Source organism: Bufo bufo, chromosome 2 (genome assembly GCF_905171765.1).
Source record: "Bufo bufo chromosome 2, aBufBuf1.1, whole genome shotgun sequence".
NCBI classification, from domain to species: domain Eukaryota; kingdom Metazoa; phylum Chordata; class Amphibia; order Anura; family Bufonidae; genus Bufo; species Bufo bufo.
Genome location: NC_053390.1, coordinates 677405225 through 677420643, shown reverse-complemented (window position 1 = coordinate 677420643; position 15419 = coordinate 677405225). Strand labels below are relative to the sequence as shown.

The 15419-nt window shown below is 38.4% G+C and overlaps 1 protein-coding gene across 3 annotated transcripts in view; it reads left to right on the top strand.

Annotated features, from left to right (window-relative positions):
- The window catches only part of SPOCK3 (SPARC (osteonectin), cwcv and kazal like domains proteoglycan 3), a 594136-nt gene that overhangs the window by 479286 nt on the left and 99431 nt on the right, over positions 1 to 15419 (top strand). The window lies entirely within an intron of this gene.

The window sequence follows — 15419 nt, the reverse complement described above, 5'->3', positions numbered from 1 at the left end:
TAACCGGTCCCAGGCCCCACATTTTTACTTCTAACTTGTGCTTTACATAGGATAGTGTTTCTTGTGATGACATGTCATCAGTAGTGTCTGTGAACAAAGACAGCAATGACAGTGGAAGACCGGGGCATTGAAGAGTATGAGTAAAGGCCCCTTTTCACTGCTAGATATAGCAGACGATTGACGGGAAGGAATGCTCCTTCCCTACAATTGCCTGCTCATTGGTGAAGGAGTCCACTGTATTTACATGCAGCAATCTTCTCCACAGTATGGGGAGGAGTGATCACTAATGCCATTGCTCCTCCTCATATGGAATCATTGTTTGGCAGCAGCAGAGTGCTGTTAAGACAGCACAATCTCCTACAAGCAAATAGCGATTTAGGTGACTGCACAAATGATCATGTTACCGTTTTGCTCATTTATCAGGTAATCAGCGGCACCTTTACACCTCCAGATAATCACTAATGAGAATTCCTAGCGATTATCTGGCCTATGCTCAGCCAGTGTAAAGGGGCCTTTATGTGAATATCTTATTGCTATTTAAAACATATTTAAAGATAATAATTTTGAGCTGGAAACCCCATTTAAAGAGAACTTTTCACTTCTAAGGTTGCCTCTTGGGATGACAGAAGACCATATTATCAGTATTTTTTCAAATACATATAATAAGAACATCAAACGTTTACCCTTTAAATGCAGAGAGAGAGAGAGAGGTTTATTTCCGATACAACATTTCCGGAAAATGGCTTGGTTAAAGATGCACAATTCCACTTTGGACAAATCTGCAATTCTAATTAGGAGAAAAATGGTGTCTCAAGCTGGATGATAATTTTGATGCATGGCTGGACACTTTCGTCTAACGTTATACCACCTATTGGTTCGCTTACTTGGTGACAAAATTCTGTACAAAAATGTTGCCACAATTTTGGCACACACCTCGGCATTTTAAGTTACACCACTCTCTGTGACATGCTTTTTCCAACTAAGCCGCACACCTTTGTCAAGCAATGCACAGTGGATTATTCATTTTGATTTAGTTGCTTTATAATTAATTAAATTTAAATGTTTCTGCATTTTACAACACATTCTAAGCGCAATGACATTAGTAAATGGGAGTTACTGAGTGAGCAAGGAATTGTAAGAGCTTTCAGCTGTGAATCACGCAGAATTGTTAATGTTGCCCCGTGCTGTTATACATTCTTTCGGTTAGGGAGAGGACAGGACATAGTCATGGACTCTTTTAGCTGAATTGATTTTACCAATACATTCATGATTTATTACACTATAGTAAATGCAATGGGGAATGATGTCCTTGAATTAATAGTGTATTTTTCATTGTGTAAAACAATCAGTGCACCTGCAGAATTATCCTCTACCTCTATATCTGCATGTGCCATGCCTTGAACTATAGCATTAAAGGATTCAACAATCAAAGCAAACATATTATATATTTATATTACATTTCAATGCCACTACATTTAATGTGAAGATTGGAAACAAGCATCAGCGTAAGGCCACGCGGTCAGGTTTCCTGATGCTAAACCAAAAGTGAATAAAAAAAAAAAAAGTCGTATCTGTCTTTTATACTTTCTCTACTTGCATCAGGAAATCTGACCGTGTGGCCATACTCTTATATATATATACATATTTTCTTACAGCGTAATAAAAAGAAAAATGTTCTGGGTGCATATGGCATTCTCAACAGAACAATTTGTATGCTGATGGCTGTTGCTAAGACACTCAGTACTCATAGACAGCTAGGAGATTTCATTCTCTTTATTTTCAGGCCTTGCTCATTCTTTTTGACCCTCTGCTATCTCTATCTTCCTGTCTTTTATTGCTTGATCTCTATTCTTTTATACAGAAACTAGCCCTACAGGCAAGGCCAATATTTTCAATAGTGAAGGGTTGAGGTCTAAAAGGCTGAATTCACAATGAAGTACATTACATTAAGTAGTAGTGAACAGGTAAATAAAAGTGGCTCGATAAAATGAGCGGGTGCCCTACATCATTGATTCGGAGCCTGGCAATTAAAAGGGATAATTAGCAAGTGACAGTAATTTCAGTTGCTAATCAAATTGGGAGTTTTTATACATAATACATTGTCTATATTTAGCTCATAAGCATGTTTTTTCTAGCTGGAACTTTAACATTATCTTGGTTTAGTTGAACAATATTTTCTTGATTATATGTGTTATAATGCAGTATGTTCAAGCGTTCATTTGTTTTAACATCTGTCATGGCCAAAATTGTGAAAATAGTTAACTGAATTATAGAAACCAGTGTCAAGCAGCTGCTCCTTAGGGTGCATTCACACATCCGTATATGTTTTGCGGATCCGCAAAACACGGACACCGGCAATGTGCGTTCCGCATTTTGCGGACCGCACTTCGCCGGCACTATAATAGAAAATGCCTAATCTTGTCCGCAATTGCGGACAAGAATAGGACATGTTCTATTTTTTTCGGGAACGGAATTGCAGACCCGGAAGTGCGGATCCGCATTTACGGATCCGGACAGCACATAGTGTGGCCCGATATAAATGAATGGGTCCGCAATTCCGTTCTGCAAAATGCGGAACAGAATTGCGGACGTGTGAATGGACCCTTAGGCTGCAACAAAAGGGGCCTAGATGTACCTTGTAACAGCATACTTTAAACGCCATTTAAACTTTTTTGTTTTTGCATAGAAGTAAATGGAAAACCAATCTGAGATGCATTCTTTATTAGATTCCTAATAAACATCAGCAGAGTACCATATGTAAACACCACAATCACAAGTAAAAAATACTTTTAAATATTTTTGAGGCACATAATGTTAGATTTCTTTAATTTTTTTGCTATAAAATACATCAAAATGCACAGGCTATTTACTGCATAGCTAATCAAAGCCTTATTTTATCCTCTTTGTGCCTTGTGACATATATGTAACAGGGCTGATTTTATACAATTACGTAAACTACACGGAAGTGCAGTGGGCACAATGCTAACACTCTAGTTCAATATTCAGTAAATGAGACAATTCTATTCCCAGCCAGATACGACCATTGTATTTAAATGGTTAGACAGAGGGAGGGAGTTTCCTTTGTCACCCCATCATTGCTTCTGACTACTGGGTGCCAAGGAGTGACCTAAAAAATGCTCCCAGGTCTGCAATGTGAGGAAACTCATTAGATCCTGACAGTCATATTGCATTTTAATACAGAAGTATTGCTGTGTATAAGCGATCAAGTGATATGTTACAAAAAAATACAGCACCTTGAAAGTATTAACATGTTATTTATCCTGCCTGGTAAACGCTAAGTCCTATGCATCTCTATGGTACCATTGAAAATTATAAATCATAGCCATCATACAGCTATGTTAATAATAAAAAAAAAAGGTTATGGCTCTCAAAATGCAACACATTTTTTATTAGCCAAAAGTAGTAAAAAAAAATTATATATATACACAGTTGCAAGAAAAAGTATGTGAACCCTTTGGAATTATATGGATTTCTGCACAAATTGGTCATAAAATGTGATCTGATCTTCATAAGTCACAACAATAGACAATCACAGTCTGCTTAAAGTAATAACACACAAAGAATTAAATATTACCATGTTTTTAATGAACATACCATGTAAACATTCACAGTGCAGGTGGAAAAAGTATGTGAACCCCTAGACCAGGGATGGGCAAAGTGCGGCTCTCCAGCAGTTGTAAAACTACAACTCCCAGTATTCGCAGTCTGCAATACAGCTATCAGCTTACAGCAGGGCATGATGGGATTTGTAGTTTTACAACAGCTGGAGAGCCGCAGTTTGCCCATCACTGCCCTAGACTAATGACATCTCCAAGAGCTAATTAGAGTGAGGTGTCAGCCAACTGGAGTCCAATCAATGAGATGAGATTGGAGGTGTGGGTTACAGCTGCCCTGCCCTATAAAAAAACACACCCCAGTTCTGGGTTTGCTTTTCACAAGAAGCATTGCCTGATGTGAATGATGCCTCGCACAAAAGAGCTCTCCGAAGACCTACGATTAAGAATTGTTGACTTGCATAAATCTGGAAAGGGTTATAAAAGTATCTCCAGTGTCAGCTAAAGACTTACAAAAGTCTCTGGCATATGCTAACTACCCTGTTAGCGAATCTACGATACAAAAAACACTAAACAAGAATGGATTTCATGGGAGGATACCACAGAGGAAGCCACTGCTGTCCAAAAAAAACATTGCTGCACATTTACAGTTTTCACAAGAGCACCTGGATGTTCCACAGCAGTACTGGCAAAATATTCTGTGGACAGATGAAACCAAAGTTGAGTTGTTTGGAAGAAACACACAACACTATGTGTGGAGAAAAAGAGGCACAGCACACCACCATCAAAACCTCAACCCAACTGTGAAGTATGGTGGTGGGGGCATCATGGTTTAGAGCCGCTTTGCTGCGTCAGGGCTTGGACGGATTGCCATCATCGAAGGAAAAATGAATTCCCAAGTTTATCAAGACATTTTGCAGGAGAACTTAAGGCCATCTGTAAACCAGCTGAAGCTCAACAGAAGATGGGTGTTGCAACAGGATAGCGACCCAAAGCATAGAAGTAAATCAACAACAGAATGGCTTAAACAGAAGAAAATACACCTTCTGGAGCGGCCCAGTCAGAGTCCTGACCTCAACCCGATTGAAATGCTGTGGCATGACCTCAAGAAAGCGATTCACACCAGACATCCCAAGAATATTGCTGAAATGAAACAGTTCTGTAAAGAGGAATGGTCAAGAATTACTTCTGACCATTGTGCACGTCTGATCTGCAACTACAGGAAACGTTTGGTTGAAGTTATCGCTGCCAAAGGAGGTTCAACCAGTCCAAGGGTTCACATACTTTTTCCACCTGCACTGTGAATGTTCACATGGTGTGTTCAATAAAAACATGGTAACATTTAATTCTTTGTGTGTTATTAGTTTAAGCAGACTGTGATTGTCTATTGTTGTGACTTAGATGAAGATCAGATCACATTTTATGACCAATTTGTGCAGAAATCCATATCATTCCAAAGGGTTCACATACTTTTTCTTGCAACTGTATATATATATATCATTAAAATGTAAATGAAACAGCAGTATCAGTTAATGCCATAAAAACTAAACTCAAATCCTACAGACGGCATAAGCTTAGGCAGACTTACACCACATTTATAACAGGGGCTCAGGCTGGATGAAAGATTTGGTGCAGGGATAGACACTTTTCACTGACTGTATACTAGTTATTGGTTGGCTTCATTTGAGATAGATTTTTATGCCATGATTGGCTAAAATTTTAGCTTAAAATAGTACATCTTAGACTTCTTCCCCTTTCCAACAAAGTTCCAGCTAATTTACATTAAGCCCTGCCCCCTCTTCGGGCATGTTGTAAAAAGTATAGAAACCCTAGATCAGGCATGGCCAACCTGCGGCTCTCCAGCTGTTGTAAAACTACAACTCCCATCATGCCCTGCTGTAGGCTGATAGCTGTAGGTAGTTTGGGCATGCTGGGAGTTGTAGTTTTGCAACAGCTGGATAGCCTCAGGTTGGCCATCCCTGCCCTAGATGTACCAAATTGCACCAATTTATGCCATTTTGCTCTACTTTTTAGACAGATTTATGGCACAGATAATTTAGTAATTTGGGCCATTATATGCACCTCAAAATAGTGCTGGTAAAATGCAAATTGCAATAAAAGCAGCTACATAGTAGTGTTGAGTGCAAATATTCTAATAGCAAATTTTTCTCGCAAATATCGGCACTTCGATAATTTGCGAATATATTGATATATATTCATTAAAACGAATATTCATTTTAGTGATAGTAAATGTAATGGGTTCGGATGAAAAAAAAAAATATATATATGAATATTCGCATTACAAATATAGCGCTATATTCTACATATTCGACAATTTTACCAAGTTAACCCAATAGGAAAGTTGCTTAACGCCCTTACGCGATTCGATTAATGCGCATATTTAAACTATATTAAATAATGAAGAATATTCTAAAAGCAGGCCGGTAATGGACCATTACTTGTGGGCCAATGTGAGAAGGCTAAAATATCTTAGTCAGTACTGAATTAGAATATTCTTCATGATTTAATATATTTTATCTTCAAAAAATGCACATGCACATATTTCAATGACGATTTTTCGCAATAGAATAGAATTCTACGAATATAATGAAGTCTCGAATTAGCGAATATATCACGAATATTTAGCAAAATATTTGTGAACTATCGCAAACTCGAATATGGCACCTGCCGCTCATCACTAGTACATAGATGTAAAAGTTAAAAAGTATTGTTTGTTAGAACAAAGCAGTGTGTGTCCTTAAAGAGTAACTGTCATGTTTTCATAAAAAAAATTCTTTAGCATAAGTTACTGCTGCAGCAATCTTTAGTTTCTTCACATACCACTGTTTTCCTTGAGTTTTTCCCTTAGTTACGGCTGTTTAACCCATAGGATACCGGAGGTTTTTTTCGTTCTAATTTTTCTTTCCCATTTTCCATGAGCCATAACTTTTTTATATTTCCAGTCACATAGCTGTATGAGGGCTTATTTTTTGCGGGACAAGTTGTACTTTCTAATGTCTTCATTAATTGTGGCATAAAATGTAGTGGGAAGTGGGAAAAAAATTCCAAATGGGGTGGAATTTGAAAAAAAACGCAATCCCACCACCGTTTTACAGGTTTTGTTCCCACAGCGTTTTGTTTACGGCAAAACTGACCCATGCCCTTCATTCTCTGGGTAAGTACGATTACAACGATACCCCATTTGTATAGGTTTTTTATGTGTAAATAGTGTAAAAATAAATGTTAACTTTGAGAATGTATTTTTATTTTTTTACATCACCATATTCTGACCCTATTAACTTTTTTATACTTATGTCTACTGAGCTGTTTAGGTGCTCATTTTTTTGCGGGACACTTCATAGTTTTTATTTATACCATTTTGAAGTGTGTATGACTTTTGGATCACATTTTATAAAAAAAATTTGGGTATGAAAAGCAATGAAAAAATGGCAAATTGGCCATTTTGACCCTTTTTTCCATTACGCAATTCGCCGTATTGGATTTTTTTTTAAAGATTTTAATATTATGGGCCTTTTCGGTCACGGTGATACCCAGGATGTTTGTATTTATTGTTATTTAGTTATTTTTTTTATTATTATACGGAAAGAGGGTTAATTATACTTTTATATATTTTTTTTATTTTTTATATATTTTTAACTTTAAAAAAAAAAGTATCATCATTTAGCGCGATTTAGCGCAGGGCAAAGGAGAGCATCGGAGCATGAACTGCTCCGATGCTCAAATCGGGGGGCTGCCTGGCTAAAAATGGAGGAGTGTCTGGGTTCAGCTCTGAACCCAGACAACCCATTTAAGTTGGCAGACAAGCCCTAGTAATGGTCTTTTAAGGGAGCAGTGGAAAGGGACAGTGAAAGCTGTTATTATAGGGTAATTACAGATCTTTTGACAATCATTGACAGACTAACTCAGGTATACATGCTTAGCTCTAATAAACTAGCAAATAAAAAAATATATATATTACCCTTTAGAGGCAATCTGTCACCAAATACCTTGATATGAATTCAAATTTTTTTTTAGATATGCGCTGGTTTCTTCACTAAACTGCTGTTTCTCCCATCCTAGATTGTCACTGGTTGCATTCTATAGAAATTCTTATTTTATTATATGCAAATGTAACGCTCAATGTAACGCTCAGTGCAAACAGGTTGTTACTGTTGCACTGTAAAACAGTCCTGCTTGAGTGACAGGGCCAGGCAGTGACGCAGTCTTACCTGGACAAATGTTACTGTGCATGCTTCCTTGCTTTGATAATCAGCACAGGCGCAGAACAGCCCTGATGCTTGCCAGGGCTGAAGTTACTGTATCTGTATTGTGCATGCATGCGCCATCTCTGGTAATCGGTGCAAATGCAGTACAGATGACTTCAGCCCTGGCAAGCATCATGGCCATACTGTGTGTGACCTTTTCACTCAAAGTTGGGTAGACAGAACAGCCAGGACTAATGAGCGCGGTTAACAAGGTCAACTGTGACGCCCCGTTGCACTAGACTTGAATTTGCATATAATAAAAGGAAGAATTTCTACAAAATGCACTCAACATCTGGATGGGAGAAACAGCATTTTACTGATGGGACCAGAGCATATTTAAGAATGTATTTGGGTTCATATTATGTGGTGATATGTAGTGACAGAATAACTTTAAGGACACAAATAGCTGTGTCCTTAAGGGGGTAAAGGGGTCATAAATAAAAAAAATACTTATCTCCTATCCACAGAACAGCCCGAACTCTGTCAGTTCCATAGAGTTGAATAGAGGGAACGGGGGAACACTGAGCAGTCAGACCTTTACCAATTAGACACTTATATCCTGTAATGTGATGGGATAACCACTGTAAGTAGCCTACAATGAAAAGCTTTTTATTTATTTATTTATTTATTTTTTACTTTTCTTTGCATATTTTTTCAGTTATGTGATTGTCATATTACTACATGGAATAATAGTACATCTAATAAAATATCAAAATGGAAATGGATGAAACTACATACTTACATACCCACACAAGACTCTTTCAGTCAAATTAAATCACGCTTAATGATGTAAACAAGGCAGTTTCGTATAACACACTACTGTATTCTAAAGGTCATTTTTCAAACTTTTTGAGTTATTATATATCAGCTTCCTATTCTACATGACTTTATCAGCGACAGGGATGAATAGTTTACAATGAGTCCTATTTTAAGCTCCTACATCTGCATTTGTCTACAAGGCAAACTCTGTGGTACACCATAATTCTTTTTTTTTTTCCAACTTGGAAGCTTAAGTGACTAAATCTAAATATAGTTTCAAATTAGAATTGTCAGAAAGAACTATTAAACCCTGATCACCTGCAAAAAATGTTGTAGAAAATGAACCTACCATATTTTCTGTACTATAAGATGCACTGAACTATAAGAAGCACCTAGGATTTGGAGGTGGAAAATAAGATTTTTTTTTTCCATTAGACCTCATATCAGACCCACAATCTTCATCAGACCCACAATCTTCATCAGACCCCCAAATCGAACCCCCATTCTTCATCAGACTTCAGATCATACCCCAAAATCAGACCCCAAGCTCTATCAGTCTCAGATCAGACCCTCAGACCTCCCAGCTCCATCAGCCTCAGATCAGACCCTCAGACCTCCCAGCTCCATCAACCTCAGATTAGACCCCCATCAGCCTCAGATCAGACCCCCATCAGCCTCAGATCAGACCGCCATCAGCCTCAGATCAGACCCCCATCAGCCTCAGATCAGACCCCCATCAGCCTCAGAGAAGACCCCCATCAGACTCAGAGAAGACCCCTATAAGCCTCAGATCAGACCACATCAACCTCAGATCAGACCCCATCAGTCTCAGATCAGACCCCATCAGTCTCAGATCAGACCCCATCAGTCTCAGATTAGATCCCCATCAGACCTCAGATCAGATGTTAAAAAATAAAACAAATTACCTCACTTGCTTTGGACAGCACTGTCACTCACCCCTTCCTGGTCTTCTTCTGGCCCATGCTAGACTGTGACTTGACGTCGCACAGTGTCAGGTCATAGCGCGTGCCTACATGCACTACGTCCTGATGTTATAAGCAGTCAGGACACAGTGCAAAGCAGGGCCTGGAGGAAGACCAGGAAGGGGCAGTATAGCCAGGACAGTGCTTCCCTCACTAGTTCTCATGCCTCCCCCATGCTGATGACCATTTCCATAATGGAAGCCATCATTGGCATTCAGACTATTAGACACACTGCCACTTTTCCCTCACTCTTGGACGAAAAAGTGTCTTATAGTCTGAAAAATACAGAATCTTTAATTATAACTTTTCTAGTTCTTTATCTTTTACCTTATTACTTATTATTGGCATCGTGATTTGGCTTTCATAGACACAAAAGTTTTTTTCTTGCAGCTGTATGGATTCTCAAGAATATTTAAAAAAAGGTTAAATGTTAATACCCAAATATGTACTGGGAAGGACAAAGGGGGTCATTTATCAAACTTGTATAAAGTAGAACTGGCTTAGTTGCCCATAGCAACCAATCAGATTCCACCTTTCATTTTGGACAGCTCCTTTGGAAAATGAAAGGTGGAATCTGATTGGTTGCTATGGGGAACTAAGCCAGTTCTACTTTATACAAGTTTAATAAATGACTCCCAAAATGTTTATGGATTCTCTGCACAACTGAGCAATAGTCACTCCACTGTATGGCACTGTATTGTGGAAGTACTCCAGTAAAAAAATTATAATATCTCCATAATACAACATCCAGCAAAGCAATGCACAATGTGTATGATGTCATGAAAGTGCAGTTTAGCCCTGTACTCCACCCGCACCACTGTCCCTACCTGCTTGCATGATCCATCTTAAGTGATGGCCCACAACTAGATGACAATCCCTTCTTAGCTTAGTGCAGGGGCCTAAACCAAAATGGGAAAGGAGTAGTTAGACAGAAAGAGATGAAAATCAGATAGGTAAAACCAGGACCAGATCAGGATCCAAAATCAGATACAAATACATAGCAAAGTGGAAGCAAGAGAAAACATCAGAGACAAAGTCAGCAGGAAAAGGCAAGGTCACAAACTAGCAAACTACTGTCAAATACATGGTCATGTCAGAGGCAAAATCAGTAATCAGCGGCAATATTAGTGATCCAGAGAAGCAAACACACAACAAGCTTGTGAGGCAAGAATACCAATCACAGGCAACTGTGGCCAGCAGCTTTCTGTTTAAATAGCCTGCCCCGGGAAACATGAAATGTCAGCACAGAGCCTGATTGGACTAACTTCCAAGCTCCCTGATAGGTCGAGCAGCCCCTCTGTCAGCGGGGTTGGTTACCGTAGCAACAGAGTGACACTGATTACTCTGCCATAGTGCGGCCGGACTCACAGTGGGAGCGCAGACAGGTAACTTTGTGACATATAAATTCTGAGTATGGGCATATAGACTTCTATGGATCTGTTGAATTGCAGCTCTGTACAATGTACTACTATGTACTATGTTTTATAGAAATCTAAGGTTATGATCACATAGTCAGGTATCTGCAGGCAGGTTTGGAAGCCAAAACGAAAAGTGAATTTGAAAAGAAAGAAAACATTTCTCTGTACTTTATATTTTCTCTCCCATTCTGACCCCTGCCTGTTTCCTGCCTGTTACGTGCATTGCCTGATCCCTCAGTGCTTAGCAAAAGTGAGTTAGCAGCAAACCACACCAGCACTATTCCAAGAGGTAGCGGCCTGGTGGCTCCACTGCAGTGAAGTCCGGATCCCTGTATAGGGGTTAAAGGTTGGAAACTTGGAGACCACCATGTTAACGTCCTTAGGAATAACCCAAAGGCAAACCGGTTACTCAGTAAAGTGGGTCCACACTGATGTAACAGATATACAGTGCTATGAAAACGTATTGGCCCCTTCCCAGTTTCTTTTGCAGAATGTTTACATATTTTTCACTCTTGAAAGTTCCAGAACATCAAAATACCTTTAATTTTAGATGAAGATTGCCTAAGTAAACACAAAATACTGTTGTTAAATGATAAATTAATTTATAAAAAGTAAGATGCTGTTCAGCCCTATCTAGCCTTATGAGAAATAGTATTTCCCCCTCAGCTATTAAATCAACCAGTTAAGCAACTTCAATTTCACTAGCCATACCTAGGCAAGATTACAGGCAGACTTGTTGAATTTAAACATCTATTAACCCTTACCCGCCCATGACATACTACTACATTGCTGAAAACAACCAAAAGAGTACACATGTCCCTGCAATTTAGGACAAGTCCCAAACTAAGGGACTAAACCTCACTTGTCTGTGGGATTCAAATTGGTTAATGATCTTCCTCTGTGCCAAGGAAAGTCATCCAACCGAAGAATCAAAGACTCAGACAACTTTGCTTTGTAATGGATTTTCTCCCAGGCATGGCCTGTGGAACTCTTTGGGGGGCTATCCCACTCTCACCCTTACACCTTACGTTCAATACAACAAATTATTAGCCTATTAAAGCAACCAATCAGAAGTATAATGGTATAAAAATACTTCTAAACATTCTAAAGCACATGATTTTCTACACCCTTTAGCCCCTTTTCTACATTTAATGACATATTATTACCTTCATCAGTTACTCTTTCCTTACAGTCTATAAAATCATGCTCTTCATGACTTAAAGGTAGGTGTAAGCAGACAAACAAACATTTAACCATAAAGACTAGTGTTGGGCGAGCATGCTCGAGTCTCCTCCCCGCACGTTTGTTGGCTGTTACGCAACTAATAAACATGCAGGTGAGTAGTGATGAGCGGCAGGGGTCATATTCGAATTCGTGATATTTCGCGAATATTTAGTAGAATATTCATCGAATATTCGTTATATTCTACGATTTTTTTTACTAAAAAAATCGGCAAGGTAATGATCGTGTAATATGCGAATTTTTGCATTTCGAATTTTTCATCTCTTAGACAAAGAATATTATAGCACTATATTAGCTAAATTGCTCTATATTCGTTTTTTTTTTGAATATTCGCTATATTGCTATAACTTCGTTTTTTCGAATATTCGTAATATTCTAAACCAAGAATATATAGTAATATAGCGAATATTCGAAAAAACCGAATATAGAGCAAATTAGCTAATATAGTGCTAAATTCTTCTTTGTCTAATAGTTGTAATTTTTTTCTCATCTGAAGTTCAGATTGGAAAAAAATTACAACTATAAAAAAAAAGATTATAGCACTATATTAGCTAAATTGCTCTATATTTGTTTTTATTCGAATATTCGCTATATTGCTAAAACAAGAATATATAGCAATATAGCGAATATTCGAAAAAAAAAATAATATAGAGCAAAATTCGCAAACAACACTACTCCTAAAGTCAAGTATATTGCAGCCTTCTTATTGGCCCACAAGCTAGAAGCAGGGAGTGATCATGTGTACTGATTAAAAAAAAAAAAAATTTATATAATTAAAAAAAAAAAAATAATAGAATATTCGAAATTACGAATATATATCACTATATTCGAAATATTCGTGAATTTTCGAAGTACCTATATTCGCAATAAAAATGCGAAATTCGAATATTCGTGATCAACACTACAGGTGAGTACTGCCATTCTCTGTAATGCCATAGCCATGTTAGCTACTGGCATTACTGTAATTGGCTGGCCGGAACGCGTCATCGGGTGCTATATAGCACCCGATGACACGTGTTTGGCTCAGTCTTAGTCAGGGAGAGCTGTGCTGAAGAAGGGACACATAGTGTAGGGAGTGAAATAGTAATATTTTATTTAAAAAACTTGTTAGAGACCCAAAAGTCATTTTAAGGACTATTGTTGTATCTGGCAGCAATATAATTATTAGCACAACCTGCGCTAAATTGCATGGAATTGTTAGAGAGACCCAAAAGTACATTTAAGGACTATTGTTGTATCTGGCAGCAATATAATTATTAGCGCAACCTGCGCTAAATTGTGTGGAATTGTTAGAGAGACCCAAAAGTCCTTTTAAAGACTATTGTTGTGTCTGGCAGCAATATATATTTTTAGCCCAACCTGCGCTAAATAGCTTGCAATTGTTTGGCCGCTGCAGACAGCGACATTATCTGCGCTACATATCCTGTGTAACGTGTGCGCAGCCTAAAAATATCTCTGACATCCAGTGTACTTTTTCAGTAGACTGCGTCTGCTGCGGACAGTTACATTACCTACGCTACATCTCCAGTATAACGTTAGCGCATCCAAATTATCAGTGGCATTCAGTGTAATTGTTTTTGCCGCTGGATGACAGCGACATTACTTGCGCTATACCTCCTGTATAACGTTTGCATGTCCTAAATATCAGTGACATTAATTCAGTGTAATTCTTTATTAGCCGCTGGTTTCAGCGACATTACCTGCGCTATACCGCCTATATAACATTTGCGCGTCCTAAATATCAGTGACATTAATTCAGTGTAATTTTTTTATTAGCCGCTGGTGACAGCGACATTACTTGCGCTATACCTCCTGTATAACGTTTGCACATCCTAAAATTATCTGTCAGATTCAGTGTACTTTTTTCATAGACGCTGAGGACGGCGACATTATCTGTGCTACATCTCCTGTTTAACGTATGTGCATTAGGGTTGAGCTTGGATTTTTGAACTCCGGACCCGAACATTTCAGTAAAAGTTCGGGTTCAGTGTTCGGCTATTTTATGGTGCTTTTTGAAAGGCTGCAGAGCAGCCAATCGACAAGCATTTAACTCTGTGCCCTTAGAAGCCATCACAGCCATGCCTACTAATGGCATGGCTGTGATTGGCCAGTGCAGCATGTGACCCAGCCTCTATATAAGCTGGAGTCACATAGCGCTGCACGTCACTTTGCTCTGATTAGTGTAGGGATAGGATGCTGCTGCTGTGAGGGAGAGAATAGTACAGAATCTTTAATCAGAAGTGCTTGTTAACTCAGCGATCTACCTAGATTTTGTTTTGTGGGTGCAGTGCACAATCTTTTTACCCTGCCCTGAGCCCAGTGACCCAGAAAAATAACTTTTATCCATCTGTTAGTTAGGTGGGCGGCGGCCATTTTATTCAAGTTCTGTGCAACAGCACAGCATATGTGCATTTGTGACAGTCAAATAGAAGCTTGAACTACTGCAATTATATTCTGGGTTTTAAAAAATCACCCATTTTTGGCAAGACCCTATATCTGTGGCCTTTGCAGCATTAGTTAGTGTGCAATTTAAGCTAGACATACAGCACTAATTTTCTGGGTTTTAAAAAAACACCCTTTTTGGGCAAAATACTCAATTTTACAGCCCTTGCTGCATCTGTCAGTGTGAAATTCAAGCGTTATATACGGCTGTCATATTCTGTTATTAAAAAAACACCCATTTTGGGCAAAGTACTTAATATTGCAGCCTTTGCTGCATCTGTGATTGTTAAAAACAAGCTTGAAATACTTCAATAATTTTATGGGTTTTAAAAAACACCCATTTTTGGCAATACCCTCCATCTTGGGCCTCTGCCGCATTAATCAGTGTGCAATTTAAGCTAGAAATACAGCTATAATTTGCTGGGTTTTAAAAAACACCCCTTTTGGGCAAAATACTTAATTTTACAGACCTTGTTGCATCTGTATGTGTGAAATTCAAGCGTTATATACTGCTGTCATATTCTGTTATTAAAAAAACACCCATTTTGGTCAAAATACTTAATTTGCGGCCTTGTCTGCATCTGTCAGTGTGAGATACATGCTTTAGATATAACTATTTAAAGAGACGGGGGCACACCAATTAGTAATACAAGGAGTGCAAAAGGGTGATGAAAAAATTAGTACAACAAATCAACTGACCCAAGAGAGAGTCAAAAAGACCCACCCCATAAATGC